The sequence below is a fragment of the Cervus canadensis genome, chromosome 1, assembly GCF_019320065.1.
Source record: "Cervus canadensis isolate Bull #8, Minnesota chromosome 1, ASM1932006v1, whole genome shotgun sequence".
NCBI lineage: Eukaryota > Metazoa > Chordata > Mammalia > Artiodactyla > Cervidae > Cervus > Cervus canadensis.
The window spans coordinates 25,140,091-25,155,097 of record NC_057386.1 but is presented as its reverse complement, the minus strand read 5'-3'; the positions used below and the strand labels follow the sequence as shown (position 1 = coordinate 25,155,097).

Here is a 15,007-nt window from a genome sequence, read left to right as displayed (position 1 = left end):
TTTGTTGAGGTACATTTCTTCTGTTCCCGTTTTGTTGAGAGGTTTTCTTTTTATCATAACTGGATGAATTTTGTCATGCTTTTCCTGTTTTCCTGCATCTTTTGAATTGTGTGATCATGTGTTTTTATTCTTGATTTTTGTTAATGTGGTATATTGAATGATGTATCACATTTGCTCATATTGAACCATCCTTGTATCCCTGGGAAAAATCCCACTCGAGCATTGTGCGTGATTCTTTTGTTGTCTTGTAGAATTTTGTTTGCTCATATTTTGTTGGGGATTTTTGCGTCTATTGTTCATCAGGGATATTGGTCTGTAATTTTTTGTGTGTGGTGTCTTTGTTTGTTTTGGTATCAGAGTAACCCTAGCCTCATGGGTTTAAACGTATTCCTTCCTCTTTAATTTTTTACAGTAGTTTGAGAAAGATAGGTATTAACTCTTCTTTAAATGTTTGGTAAAATTCCCCCTGGTAGTCTTCTGCTTCTGACCTTTTGTTTGTTGGAAGTTTTTTCTTTCTTTATTTATTACTGACTCAATTTCTCTACTAGTAATCTGTTCAAGTTTCCTAATTTTTCCTGATTTAGTCTTGGAAGATTGTTTCTAGGAGTTTATCTCTTTCTTATAAATTGCCTAATTTGTTGGCGTATAATTGTTTGTAGTAGTCACTTTTGATTGTTTGCCTTTCTGTGGAATCTGTTGTAACTTCTCTTTCATTTCTGATTTTATTTGGACCCTCTTTTTTTTTTTCTTGAGTTTGACTAAAGATTTATTAAGGTTATCTTTTTTTTCTATTTTGCTAAGACTCTGTTTCACTTAGGAGAAGGCAATACCTTCTCCTGTACCCCACTCCAGTACTCTTGCCTGGAAAATCCCATGGATGGCGGAGCCTGGTGGGCTGTGGTCTATGGGGTTGTTAAGAGTTGGACACGACTGAGTGACTTCACTTTCACTTTTCACTTTCATGCATTGGAGAAGGAAATGGCAACCCACTCCAGTGTTCTTGCCTGGAGAATCCCAGGGATGGGGGAGCCTGGTGGGCTGATGTCTGTGGGGTTTGAGTCAGACATGACTAAAGTGACTTAGCAGCAGCTATTTCACTTATTGCTACTCTAATCTTGATTAATTTCCTTCTTTCTGTTAACATTGGGTTTCATTTTTCTTTTCCTAGTTCCTTTAGGTATAATGTTAGATGGTTTATTTGAGATTTTTCTTGTTTCTTGAATTTCCCTCTTAGAACTGCTTTTGATGTGTTCTGTAGATTTTGGAACATTATGTTTCCATTTTCATTTGTTGTAAGGTATTTTTTGACTTCCTCTTTGATTTCTTCATTTGACCCATTGGTTGCTTAGTAGCATGTTTACTTTCTATATATTTATTTTTTGTAGTTTTTTCATGTGGTTGATTTCAAGTCTCATAGTGTTGTGGTTTGAAAAGGTGCTTGATATGATTTCAGTATTCTTAAATTTATTGAGACTTGTTTTGTGGCCTAGCATGTGATCTCTTTTGGAGGATGTTTCATGTACATTTGAAACAGATCATAACTCCTCCCCAAAGAGGACTGCACAGTGTTTGCAGCTTTTGGATGGAATGTTCTTAAAAAGCATAGTTATAGATGAGAGACAAAATCAGGATACAATAGTGAATGTATCAGACTAATTCAGTTCAGTTCAGTTCAGTCGCTCAGTTGTGTCCGACTCTTTGCGACCCCATGAATCGCAGCACGCTAGGCCTCCCTGTCCATCACCAACTCCCAGAGTCTACCCAAGGCCATGTCCATCGAGTCGGTGATGCCATCCAGCCATCTCATCCTCAGTTGTCCCCAGTTGCCTGATATAAAATACAGTCAATTTACATTTTTAGGTGAATATGTTCTACTTTTCCCCTGGATCTTTTTTCTGCCTTAAGAAATAAAACTGGTTGTGTTAAATAGTGTATCAGGTAAAATAGATTTGTACAAAAAGCTGAGTGAGAGGTTTGTTTAAGTGTACTTGTGATTTATTTTGTATTAAAAACAGTGAAAATATGAAAATCATCTGTCAGCATAAAAGCCTGTAATATGCAGCAGTACTAATTGAAAATATCTTTGTATTTTAAGAAAATTAACTTTTGTGCTTAGGTGAGATGATAAGTATTTAAGACTTATAGTTTTAAGACTGCAGACTTATGAAAATACTAGGAATATACTGTGGTGCATCCATACAGTGGAATATTATTCAGTGCTGAAAAGCAGTGATATATTAAGACATGAAAACACATGGAGGAACCACTAATAGATATTACAGAGTAAAAGAAGCCAATCTAAAATGGCTACATAAGAAGCCAATCTAAAATGGCTACATACATTAAAAGATTTGATGGATGAAATGGATAGTGAGAGGGAGGAAGGCAGAGATGAATAGAGGATTTTTAAGGCAGTGAAACTACTCTGTATGAAACTTTAATAATGGTGGATGTGCATGTGTGCATGCTCAGTTGCTCAGTCGTGTCTGACTCTTCACGACCCCATGGACTGCAGCCCGCCAGGTTCCTTTGTCCATGGGATTTTACAGAGAAGAATACTGGAGTGGGTTGCCATTTCCTCCTCCAGGGGATCTTCCCAACCCACGGATCGAACCCGCATCTCCTATGTCTCCTGCATTGGCAGGTGGATTCTTTACCACTGAGCCACCTGGGAAACCCCATAATGGTGGATACATGTCATTATATATTTGTCCATATTTGTAGAATATTCAGTACCAAGACTTAATCCTGAGGTAAACTTTGGGTTTTTGGTAAACTTTGGTTTGGATAATTATGATGTGTCAGGTAGGTTCATTGAGTGTCATATATGTACCACAAAAATGTCGGATGTAGATAGGAGGGGAAGCTCTGGGTGTGTGGGGGTAGGGATATGTGAAAAACTACTTTTCTCTTGGCTTTGCTGTGAGCCTAAAACTGCTCTAAAAAATAGAATCTATTAAAAAAATAACAGAGTAAAAGGCAAGTCCCTGATAGCTCAGTTAGTAAAGAATCTGCCTGAAATGCAGGATACCCCAGTTTAATTCTTGGGTCGGAAAGATCTGCTGAAGAAGGGATAGGCTACCCATTCCAGTATTCTTGGGCTTCCCTTGTGGCTCAGCTAGAAAAGAATCTGCCTGCAATGCAGGAGACCTGGGTTCAATCCCTGGTTTGGGAACACCCCCTGGAGAAGGAAAAGGCTACCGATACCAGTATTCTGGCCTGGAGAATTCCATGGACTGTACAGTCCATGGGGTCTCAAAGAGTTGGACATGACTGAGCGGCTTTCACTTCACTTCAAGAGGCAAGTCACATATAACTATGTGTAGTTTGCGTATACTAAATGCCTTGTTTTATGTCATATAGGGTTGCTAAAAAATAATACACACATAGACAATTTCTATGAGATTAGTAAATATAATGTGAAAGGGTTGATAAGAGAATGGGTTGAAAGTTTATGAAGTTTATTTCTGTGTCAAAAGTAAGAATATGATGCTAAATGAAAATAAGTGAAATGTAAGTTTAATGACTTAAAAATCCGTGAGTGGAAAGGTTAAGTAATTATCAATAGAAACAATCCAAAATGCTTTAAGGGGACAGAGTGATTAATAGAAATTTAAGAAATTTTTGTAAATAAGCCTCAGCCACTTTGAATAATGATCATGCTCATTTAGGTAAGTAGTGGAAATTTCTGGCAATTAGTGGTATTTTGGGACTTTATGTTTCCATTTCCACATTCTTGCTATTAAGTAGTACATCACAACAAAGCAACCCAAACCAGTATCAGCTAGCAAGCTGCTATAAACAGGACTTATTTCTATAAGCTGCAAGCCCAGCTCTTTGTCCCAAGTCACTTGATAAACATCTTGTAAGAAAGCTCCTCTCCATGGTTATCTTAATGATGTTTAGTCTTGTATTATTAATCTGCTAGGGCTGCCATAACAAAATACCACAGACTAGGTGGCTTACATTGCAGAATTTTGTACATTTCTTTTTTTTTTTTTAATTTTTCTTTCTTCCTTTGTCTTGACTGTGTCAGGTCTTAGTTGTGGCACACAAGATCTTCAGTCTTCACTGTGGCATGTGAGATAGTTAGTTGTGTCATACAGGATGTTTAGTTGAGGCACAAGAACTCTTAGTTGTGGCATGTAGGATCCAGTTCTCTGACCAGGGATCGAACCTGGGCCGCCTGTATTGGAAGTGCAAAGTCTTAGCCACTGGACCACTAAGGAAATCCCCTCTGAGAGTTCTAAAGGCTGGAAAGTTCTGACAGGTTTGGTTTCTTCTGAGACCACAGTCTCTTGCTTATAGATGGTCACCATCTCTGTGTGTGACCTTTTCTCTGTGCGTGTGTAGGGAGAAAGAACTCTGTTACCTCTTCCTCTTCTTAAGAATGGACATCAGTCCAATTCAGTTAGGACCCCATCTTTATGATTTCATTTAACCTTCATTACCTTTTTATTTTATTTTTATTTGTTTGTCCATACTGTGTGGCTTGCAGGATTTTAATTCTACCAGGAATTGAACCCAAGCCCGAGCAATGAAAGGGCTGAGTCCTAGCCACTGAACCACCAGTGAATTCTCCTTAATTGCCTTTTTAAGTCCTGTTTACAAGCACAGTTACATTGATTAGGGGTTCAGAATATGAATTTGGGCAGGACACAATCAGTCTGTAACAGTTGGGTCAGGAGACAGTAATTCTCCATGGGAGCAAAAGTGGTGTGGCTTGATACATCTGATCCTGAAGGGTCTTGCTGGCCATAATACAGGCTCCCTCCCTCTTCTTTACTTTCTTTTGTTCTGTCACAGGAAGTTGTTGAAGGGTTTTGAGCAGTCAGTATCTGACTCTAGGCCACAAATTTAAGAGTACAGAGGAGCAAAGACTAGAGCAGAGATACTAGTCAGAAGATAGTAGTAAGAATAATCCAGGCATGAGATGATGTCTTAGATCAAAGTGGGGGTAATAGAAATGGTAAAAGGTTGTCAGATTCACGATTTGTTCTGAAGGCAAAATGGACAGAATTTGCTGATGGAATGTAATGTGGGAAAAGAGAAGAGCAAAAGTATTGCTGCAAGATTTTTGCCTAAGAAAATTATGGGAAAGAGCAGATTTGGGAGAGAAGAATCAGTATGTTTTGACTTTGTAGATGTTATACTATACGTAATTTTTTGTTTCAAAATTTCAGATATAGCAATAATATTCAACATCCTTCTTTTAAGTTCTAGGCACTATTCCACGTCAGTGCTTATGGATAATGATGCATTCATTTTAACAGTGGCTTCCCAGGTGTCGCTAGTGGTGAAAAATCTGCTTGCCAGTGCAGGAGACACAAGAGAAGAGGGTTTGATCCATGGGTCAAGGGAAGATCCACTGGAGTAGGAAGTGGCAACCCACTCCAATATTCTTTGCTGGAAAATTCCACTAACAGAAGAGCGAATGCTTATGAATAATACTGCATTCATTTTAACAGTACCTTTAATTGTTGTGTTAAAAACACATATGCCAGAATACTGCAGTGATAAGGGAACAATCTGTGTGATTTCAGTAACTCTGGACTGTGAAACTTTTGCACCTTGTTTTATATCCCTGCATATGTTCCAGTGTCTCCTTCTCTATGGTCTTTGGAAACTTGAATAGAATTTGTGTCCTGCTTTTGTGTGAAAAAAATTTTTTTTTGAAAGCGCTTCTGGTTTAATCAGCATTTTAACCCTACAAGGTGGTGTCACTGTCTGTCCTGTGGATGGGAAAGTGGCTCCCTAGGCTGTTTGGCTTGTGCCCGGCAGACGGGAAGACACAGGGATATCCGTGGAGGGCAAGCAGGCAAGTCACCCCAGGTAGGAAGAAAGAAAAGACTCTCCCCCAGCCTCCAGGCTGGAGGTGCAGGAGCATGGCTCCTGGGCGCATGGCTCGTGTGTAAACTGGGGCTGGCCGGGCGGTCCGGGGACCTGGCCCGATGCCCCAGCATGGCCTGCTCACAGGAGCATGTGACCCTGGAAGGAAGGACAAAGTCAGGTGCCTCACTCCAGGTTATCCAGACAGGATGCGGGAGGGGGTAGTAGGAACACAAGAAGTTGATGAAGATATTCTCCTGGCCTTGGCCTGTGCTGAGACCTTGGCACCTGGAAAGCCAGTCAGTCTGTGTGCTTTTGACCTGCTACTCGTCGGCTCACGGGCCAGATCCCTGGTCAAGTTCAAGGTGCAATTCAAGTCTTTGGAGAGCACAGTTCCTCTTTCCCGTGGGGTTACCCGCACAGGCCTGAGCACAGAGGAGGGGGCTGCAGTGATGGTCCCTGCTGGGGCACATCCTTAGGTGAGCATCTTGGTGGAGGCGGAGGCCTCCTTCTTCTTGGTGCTGGCCTTCAAAAGCACCAGCTTTTTGGGCAGGCTGGTGCTGGCTTTCATCACCACTTCATGTTCAGTCTTCTTCCGGATCCCAACCTCCAGTTTCTTCTTGAGCTGCTGCTGCTGCACGTTGCATGCCTTCTTGGGTGCGATAATGCCACCGCCCTTTCTCCGGCCCTGTTCCGTGCTGAGGCCGTCGCCGCCACCTTGCTCTTCGCTGGCTTTTGCGCCTGGAACTTGCACTGCCCCTGCGCCGTGATCAGGCACGCATCAGAAGAGAGCTGTGAAAATTGTATAAATTTTAATTATGTTGAATTGGTCCATAGTGCTTTTCAGGTCTACTATATCCTTCTACTTTTCTGTCTCTTCATTCTATTAATTTTTGAGAGTTTGATATTGAAGATCCAATTTAAAATCTTATTTACTTAAAAAATAATTCTAATATATAATGTAACTGTAATTTTGTTCTGTAAATTTTTTTCTTATTCTGTAATTTTTAAGTCTCCTGTAAATGTTATACTTTCATAATTTAAAAAATAGAAAAGAAAGAGAAAAAGCACATGTGCCAGGTTCTGTTCTATGCCCTTTCAAATATTAGCTCTTCCTTAATCCTGATAACCAACTCTGATATATTATTATTATTCCTCAACTATAAATAAGGAATAGAGGTCCAGAGAGGTTAATATACCTGATATAACATAACTTGTAAGTAGCTTAGTTACTACATTGTAGTCTATCATATGACTATGATAATTTACTTTGCCAACCAATTAATGACATTTGGGAAGGGAATTCCAAATTAATTAGGTAAACTAAGATTTTTACTTGGAGCTTCAATGTCAAAATCTCAAAAATTAATAGAATGAATAGATAGAAAAGTAGAAGGATGTAGTAGACCTGAAAAGCACTATGGACAAAAGCACATAGAATATTCATTTTCATATCTTCGGGCATCAGGTGCATTTCCATAGGATAGATGAGAGTAGTAACAGCGGGTCAGATTATACACGTTGCTTATTTTAATACCTGTCACCAACATGATGTTCAAAGGTGTAATTCCAATTTATTTTCCAATGATGGTGATCATTTTTTATTTCTTTTTATATTTCCCCAATCTGGTGATATTTTTGCTAATCTCCCTATACAATTTAATGATGAATCAGCACAGCTATTTGTTATGGTTCTGAGTAGTCTGTTTAAATCCTGCGCTATATATAGAGTTTATAGGAGTTGTTGGAGAACATAAGGCATGAGTATTTAGCCACGGAAAGTGCTCTTGTGAAGGAGGCACTTGTGTTTGGATCAGATGGGATGGAGCTGTATACACAGTAAATTCATCAGATCATAACTCCTCCCCAAGGGGACTGCACAATCAGGATAAAAGAGTGAATGCATCAGAATAGACTTATGTAAAACAGTCAATTTACATTTATCCTAACTTCTAGCACAGTGCTTTGCTAGCATGTGAGATGAGTGCAGTTGTGCGATAGTTTGAGCATTCTTTGGCATAGCCTTTCTTTGGGATTGGAGTGTAAACTGACCTTTTCCAGTCCTTTGGCCACGGCTGAGTTTTCCAAATTTGCTTAAATATTGAGTGCAGCAGTTTCACAGCATCATCTTTTAGGATTTGAAATAGCTCAGCTGGAGTTCCATCACCCCTACTAGCTTTGTTCGTAGTGATGCTTCTTCCTAAGGCCCACTTGACTTCGCATTCCAGGATGTCTGGCTCTAGGTGAGTGACCACACCATTGTGGTTATCTGGGTCATGAAGATCTTTTTTGTATAGTTCTTCTGTGTATTCTTGCCACGTCTTCTTAATATCTTCTCCTTTTGTTAGGTTCATACCATTTCTGTCCTTTATTGTGCCCATCTTTGCGTGAAAATTTCCCTTGGTATTTCCAATTTTCTTGAAGAGATCTCTAGTGTTTCCCATTCTGTTGTTTTCCTCTATTTCTTTGCATTAGTCACTAGGAAGGCTTCTTTTAATCTCTCCTTGCTATTCTTTGGAACTCTGCATTCAAATGGGTATATCTTTCCTTTTTTCCTTTGCCTTTAGTTTCTCTTCTTTTTTTTTTTTTTAGTTTCTCTTCTTTTCTCAGCTATTTATAAGGCCTCCTCAGACAACCATTTTGCCTTTTTGCATTTCTTTTTCTTGGGGATGGTCTTGATCCCTGCCCCCTGTACAATGTCACGAACCTCCATCCATAGTTCTTCAGGCACCCTGTCTATCAGATCTAATACCTTGAATCTATTGGTGACTTCCTCAGTATAATCATAAGGGATTTGATTTAGGTCAGACTTGAATGGTCTAGTGGTTTTCCCTGCTTTCTTCAATTTAAGTCTGAATTTGGCAATAAGGAGTTCATGATCTGAGCCACAGTCAGCTCCCAGTCTTGTTTTTGCTGACTGTATAGAGCTTCTCCATCTTTGGCTGCAAAGAATATAATGTCTGATTTTGGTGTTGGTCATCTGGTGGTGTGCATGTGTAGAGTCGTCTCTTGTGTTGTTGAAAGAGGGTGTTTGCTATGACCAGTGCGTTCTCTTGGCAAAACTGTTTGCTTTTATCCTGCTTCATTTTGTACGCCAAGGCCAAACTTGCCTGTTACTCCAGATATCTCTTGACTTCCTACTTTTGCATTCCAGTTCCCAGTGATGAAAAAGACATCTTTTTTTGGTGTTAGTTCTAGAAGGTCATGTAGGTCTCCTTAGAACCATTCAACTTCAGCTTCTTTAGCATTAGTGGTTGGGGCATAGACTTGTATTACTGTGATATTGAATGGTTTGCCTTGGAATCGAACAGAGATCATTCTGTCGTTTTTGAGATTACATCCAAGTAATGCATTCGGATTCTTTAATTGACTATGATGGCTATTCCATCAAAATTCTCCAAGCTAGGCTTTAAGAGTATGTGAACCGTGAACTTCCAGATGTTCAAGCTGGATTTAGAAAAGGCAGAGGAACCAGAGATCAAATTGCCAACATCCGTTGGATCATTGAAAAAGTAAGAGAGTTCCAGAAAAAACATCTACGTCTGCTTTCTTGACTATACCAAAGCCTCTGACTGTGGATCACAAGAAACTGTGGAAAATTCTTCAAGAGATGGGAATACCAGACCACCTGACCTGCCTCATGAGAAATCTGTATGCAGGTCAGGAAGCAACAGTTAGAACTGGACATGGAACAAAAGACTGGTTCCAAATCGGGAAAGTAGTACATCAAGGCTGTATGTTATCACCATGCTTATTGAACTTCTATGCAGAGTACATCATGCGAAATGCCAGGCTGGATGAAGCACAAGCTGGAATCAGGGTTGCCGGGAGCAATATCAATAACCTCAGATACACAGATGACACCACCCTATGGCAGAAAATGAAGAAGAACTAAAGAGCCTCTTGATTAAAATGAAAGAGAAGAGTGAAACAGTTGGCTTAAAACTCAACATTCAGACAACTAAGATCATGGCACCTGGTCCCATCACTTCATGGCAAATAGATGGGGGACAGTGGAAATGACGACAGACTTTATTTTTGGGGGGCTCCAAAATCACTGAAAATGGTGACTGCAGCCATGAAATTAAAAGACGCTTGCTCCTTGGAAGAAAAGTTATGACAAACCTAGACAGCATATTAAAAAGCAGAGACCTTACTTTGCCAACAAAGGTCTGTCTAGACAAAGCTATGGTTTTCCAGTAGTTATGTATGGATGTGAGAGTTGGACTATAAAGAAAGCTGAGCACCAAAGAATTGATGCTTTTGAACTGTGGTGTTGGAAAAGACTCTTGAGAGTCTCTTGGACATCAAGGAGATCCAACCAGTCCATCCTAAAGGAAATCAGTCCTGAATATTCATTAGAAGGACTGATGCTGAAACTGAAACTCCAATACTTTGGCCACCTGATGTGAAGAACTGACTTATTGGAAACGACCCTGATGCTGTGAAAAATTGAAGGCGGGAGGAGAAGGGGATGACAGAGGATGAGATGGTTGGATGGCATCACTGACTCAATGGGCATGAGTTTGAGTAAACTCTGGGAGTTGGTGATGGACAGGGAGGCCTGGCGTGCTGTAGTCCTTGGGGTCGCAAAGAGTCGGACACGACTGAATGACTGAACTGAACTAACACATTAGATTAGTTTTGGATTAGTTTATGTGCTCATTTGAAGTTTGTATTCTTTTGCTTCTCTTTGTTTTCCTTAGTATCCTGTTTGTGAGATTCCTCCATGATGTGCACAGCAATAATTTCTTCATTCTCATTATTTTATAGTATTCTAGTACATGAATATTTTGACATTTTGCAGTTGATGGATATTTGGGTCGATTCCATATTGGAATGCAAATACTGCTGCTCTGAGCATTGTTTTAAAATGCCTTTTGGTGGACACATAGACATATATCATAGTAATGAGCTTGTTTTGTCATAGGAGTGGCAAATAATTCAACTACATTAAATCTTGCCAAACAGTTTTCAAATTGCGTGTACTAGTTTATATTCCCACCATCAGTGTATGAAAGTTGTGGTTTTTTTTTAAAGTCTTTATTGAATTCATTACAATATTGCTCCTGTTTTCTGATTTTGGTTTTTGGCCGGGAGGCATGTGGGATCTTAGCTCCCCGACTGGGGTTTGAAACCCTCCCATGTGCTCCCTCCCCCCACACCCCTCCCCCTGCAAGGTGAAATCCCAACCATCGGACCACCAGGGAAGTCCCTGTATGATAGCTTCTTACCAGAACTTGTTCCTTACCAACACTTTTGATTTTAGCTCTTCTGACAGGTATACAGTGGTTTTGCATTTTAATGTTATTTATTTATGTATGTATGTATGTATGTATTTCTGGCTGTGTTGCCCGGCTTGTGGGATCTTTGTTCCCTGACCAGGGTTCAAACTCAGGCCCTTGACAGTGAGAGTGCACAGTCCTAAGCACTGGACTACCAGGGCATTACCACATTTTGGTTTTGATATGTATTTCATCATGATTAATTAAGTTGGGTACATATTTTACGTGGCAGTTTGATACTTTTGAATTATAGTACCTGTGATTAGGTTCTTTCCAGAAGAGAGAGATTTTTGTTTCAAGTAATAAAGAAGCACTGTATCTAGTTTTTTCCCCCCAAAGTGAAAATTTTAAGTAGATTCCAATATATAAAGCAAATTGAAAGAAGTACTTCTTGAGAGGCAGAATGCCATGATAAATAAAGGAAGATTCTGAACCTAGTCTCATCCATTAGGAGTTGTAATTCTGCCATTTACTAGTTTTGTGAATTTGGGCAAGTTACTTAACCGCTATTTACTTCAGTTTTCTTATCCCTAAAATGAAATGTAATGAAGTTTCATCATAAAGTTAATGTCAGGGTCAAGTTAGGTTTTTAATATAAAGTACCTAGGACAGTGCATGGTACATGACAAGTACTGTGTAATTCTGGCTGTTAGTGATGGCGATTGATATAAATTTATTTATGAACTTATACAAAGTTAGTTGATGAGAATGAGGCACTACTCTTGTGCACAAATTTGAAATGAGGGTTATGGATGATCATTTCAGTTCAGTTGCTCAGTCGTGTCTGACTCTTTGCAACCCCATGGACTGCAGCACACCAGGCTTCCCTGTCCATCACAAACTCCTGGAGCCTACTCAAACTCGTGTCCATTGTGTCAGTGATGCCACCCAACCATCTCACCCTCTGTCATCCCCTTCTCCTCCTGTCTTCAATCTTTCCCAGGATCAGGGTCTTTTCCAGTGAGTCAGTTCTTTGCATCATGTGGCCAAAGTATTGGAGTTTCAGTTTCAGCATCAGCCCCTCCAATGAATATTCAGGACTGATTTCCTTTAGGATGGACTGGTTGAATCTCCTTGATGACCAAGGGAGTCTCAAGAGTCTTCCTCATCACCACAGTTCAAAAGCATCAGTTCCTTGGCACTCAGCTTTCTTTACAGTCCAACTCTCACATCCATACATGACTAATGGAAAAACCATAGCTTTGACTAGATCGACCTTTGTTGGTAATGTCTCTGCTTTTTAATATGCTGTCTAGGTTTGTCATAACTTTTCTTCCAAGGAGCAAGCGTCTTTTAATTTCATGGCTGCAGTCACCATTTTCAGTGATTTTGGACCCCCCAGAAATAAAGTCTGCCACTCTTTCCACTCTTTCCCCATCTATTTGCCATGAAGTGATGGGACTGGATGCCATGATCTTAGTTTTCTGAATGTTAAGTTTTAAGCCAACTCTTTCACTCTACTCTTTGACTTTCATCAAGAGGCTCTTTAGTTCTTCTTTGCTTTCTGCCATAAGGGTGGTGTCATCTGTGTATCTGAGGTTATTGATATTTCTCCTAGACTTCCCTGGTGGCTCAGATGGTAAAGTGTCTGCCTACAATGTGGGAGGCCTGGGTTCGATCCCTAGGTCGGGAAGATCCCCTGGAGGAGGAAATGGCAATCCACTCTAGTACTCTTGCCTGGAAAATCCCATGGACAGAGAAGCCCGGTAGGTTACAGTCCATAGGGTTTAAAGATTTGGACATAACTGAGCAACTTCACTTTCTTTTCTTTTCTTTTCCTGGCAATCTTGATTCCAGCTCGTGTTTCATCCGGCCTGGCATTTCGCATGATGTACTCTGCATATAAGTTAAATAAGCAGGGTGACAATATATAGTCTTGACGTACTCCTTTTCCTCTTTGGAACCAGTCTTTTGTTCCATGTCCAGTTCTGACTGTTGCTTCTTGACCTGCATACAGATATCTCAGGAGGCAGGTCAGGTGGTCTGGTGTTCCCATCTCTTGAAGAATTTTCCAGTTTATTGTGATCCCACACAGTCAGAGGCTTTGGTGTAGTCAATAAAGCAAAAGTAAATGTTTTTCTGGAACTCTCTTGCTTTTTTGATGGTCCAGCAGATCTCTGATTCCTTTGCCTTTTTCTAAATCCAGCTTGAACATCTGAAAGTTCACAGTTCTTGTACTGTTGAAGCCTGGCTTGGAGAATTTTGAGCATTACTTTGCTAGCGTGTGAGATGAGTGCAGTTGTGCGGTAGTTTGAACATTCTTTGGCATGCCTTTCTTTGAGATTGGAATGAACACTGATCTTTTCCATCCTGTGGCCACTGCCGAGTTTTCCAAATTTGCTGGCATATCGAGTGCAGCACTTTCACAGCATCATCTTTTAGGATTTGAAATAGCTCAACTGGAATTCCATCACCTCCACTAGCTTTGTTGTGGTGATGCTTCCTATGCCCACTTAACTTTGCCTTCTAGGATTTCTGGCTCTAGCCAGAAATGATATCGTGAGTGATAACACGATTGTGTTTGGGTCATGAAGATCTTTTTTTGTTTGTCGGGTCCATACCATTTCTGTCCTTTATTGTGCTCATCTTTGCATGAAATGTTCCCGGTATCTCTGATTTTCTTGAAGAGATCTCTAGTTTTTCCCATTCTATTGTTTTCCTCTGTTTCTTTGCATTGATTGTTGAGGAAGGCTTTCTTATCTCTCCCTGCTATTCTTTGCAATTTTATTTTAGCCTCAGTCTCCAGTTTTTTGTTTTGGTTGCACAATTTGAGGAAAATTTTGATTCATACAGATAGCAATTAAAAACACTTAGGGTTCAACCAGTTTTAAGATTATGCTTTTAGAACAAGTTAATTGACAAAAAATAGTAGAAAATGTTTATATTGAAATTGTTACTAAATACAATATCTACATTTGGTTGGATTTCTTGTTTTTAAATAAAAATCACAGAAGCTGCACTAAAACTTTTTATGGCTTCAGTATCTGTTGTGTTATCACAGAACAGCTGCCTTACAGATTTACTTTTTATTGCTTTCAGCCACAAGATGAGATGAACAGCTCACGTCCTCAGGCCTTCCCTGACCGGATAAAGTGTGACTCTATGGCTACTGTAGTGTGTGTACTTATTGTTGCAAATTTAATGAGCCAACACATAGGCTTGATTAAAAACAAATTGAAAGTCAGAGCTACACTTTTCCTAATTCGTGGCATATTTTCAAGGTACTCAAATAAAGGTGAACAGTAGAACTACACAAATAAAAAACATGAGTTTACTAGTCAGCACAAGTTATGTGTTATATGGTGTCTGGCATGTTAATATTAGGCATATAAAAACATTCATGTATATGCTGTTACAGTTCATGGTAGTTAACTCTTAGAGCCAGCTGATGCAGTCACCAGCTGTCTCTTATAAACCATCTTGCATGTTTGTAGCCGGCTGACCCTTATACCAAGAGAACGTTTCCAACTATACTCATGCTTTCAAACAGACTAACGTGAGTATCTTGACAAACTCCTTTAGCACCAGCTTTATTCCCACCAGCCGACTGTCTCCCACTGCTCCTTAATCAGCCGAGCTCCTCCAGACTGGCCAGTCTCTCCGCTGGCTCGCCAGTTCCACGGTTTTGTGTTCCCTTCTCTGTGGTAGCAGTACTTGCCTGCTATAGTCCCATTACTATCTATCTTGAGTACTGTAATTTCTTCCTGGTCCTGCTTAGATTCCATTTTCTCTCAGAATCATTTCTCTCTGATACCATTCTTTTCTCTGAAATCCTGTCCTGACACTGTATGTCGGGATCTAAAATTTATTTTTAAAATATCAAAGTTGTGCTCTATCCCAACTTAGTGCCACTCACAAACTCCATCAGCAGAGGGAGCTAAATACAAGAAGAT

General features: G+C 40.0%; 1 protein-coding gene and 1 pseudogene across 6 annotated transcripts in view; one reads left to right on the top strand and one right to left on the bottom strand.

Annotated features, from left to right (window-relative positions):
• SPAG9 (sperm associated antigen 9) overlaps window positions 1–15,007 on the top strand; it is a 154,114-nt gene that overhangs the window by 48,244 nt on the left and 90,863 nt on the right. The gene's annotated exons all lie outside the window — the stretch shown is intronic.
• LOC122422832 lies at window positions 6,305–14,839 on the bottom strand (annotated as a pseudogene).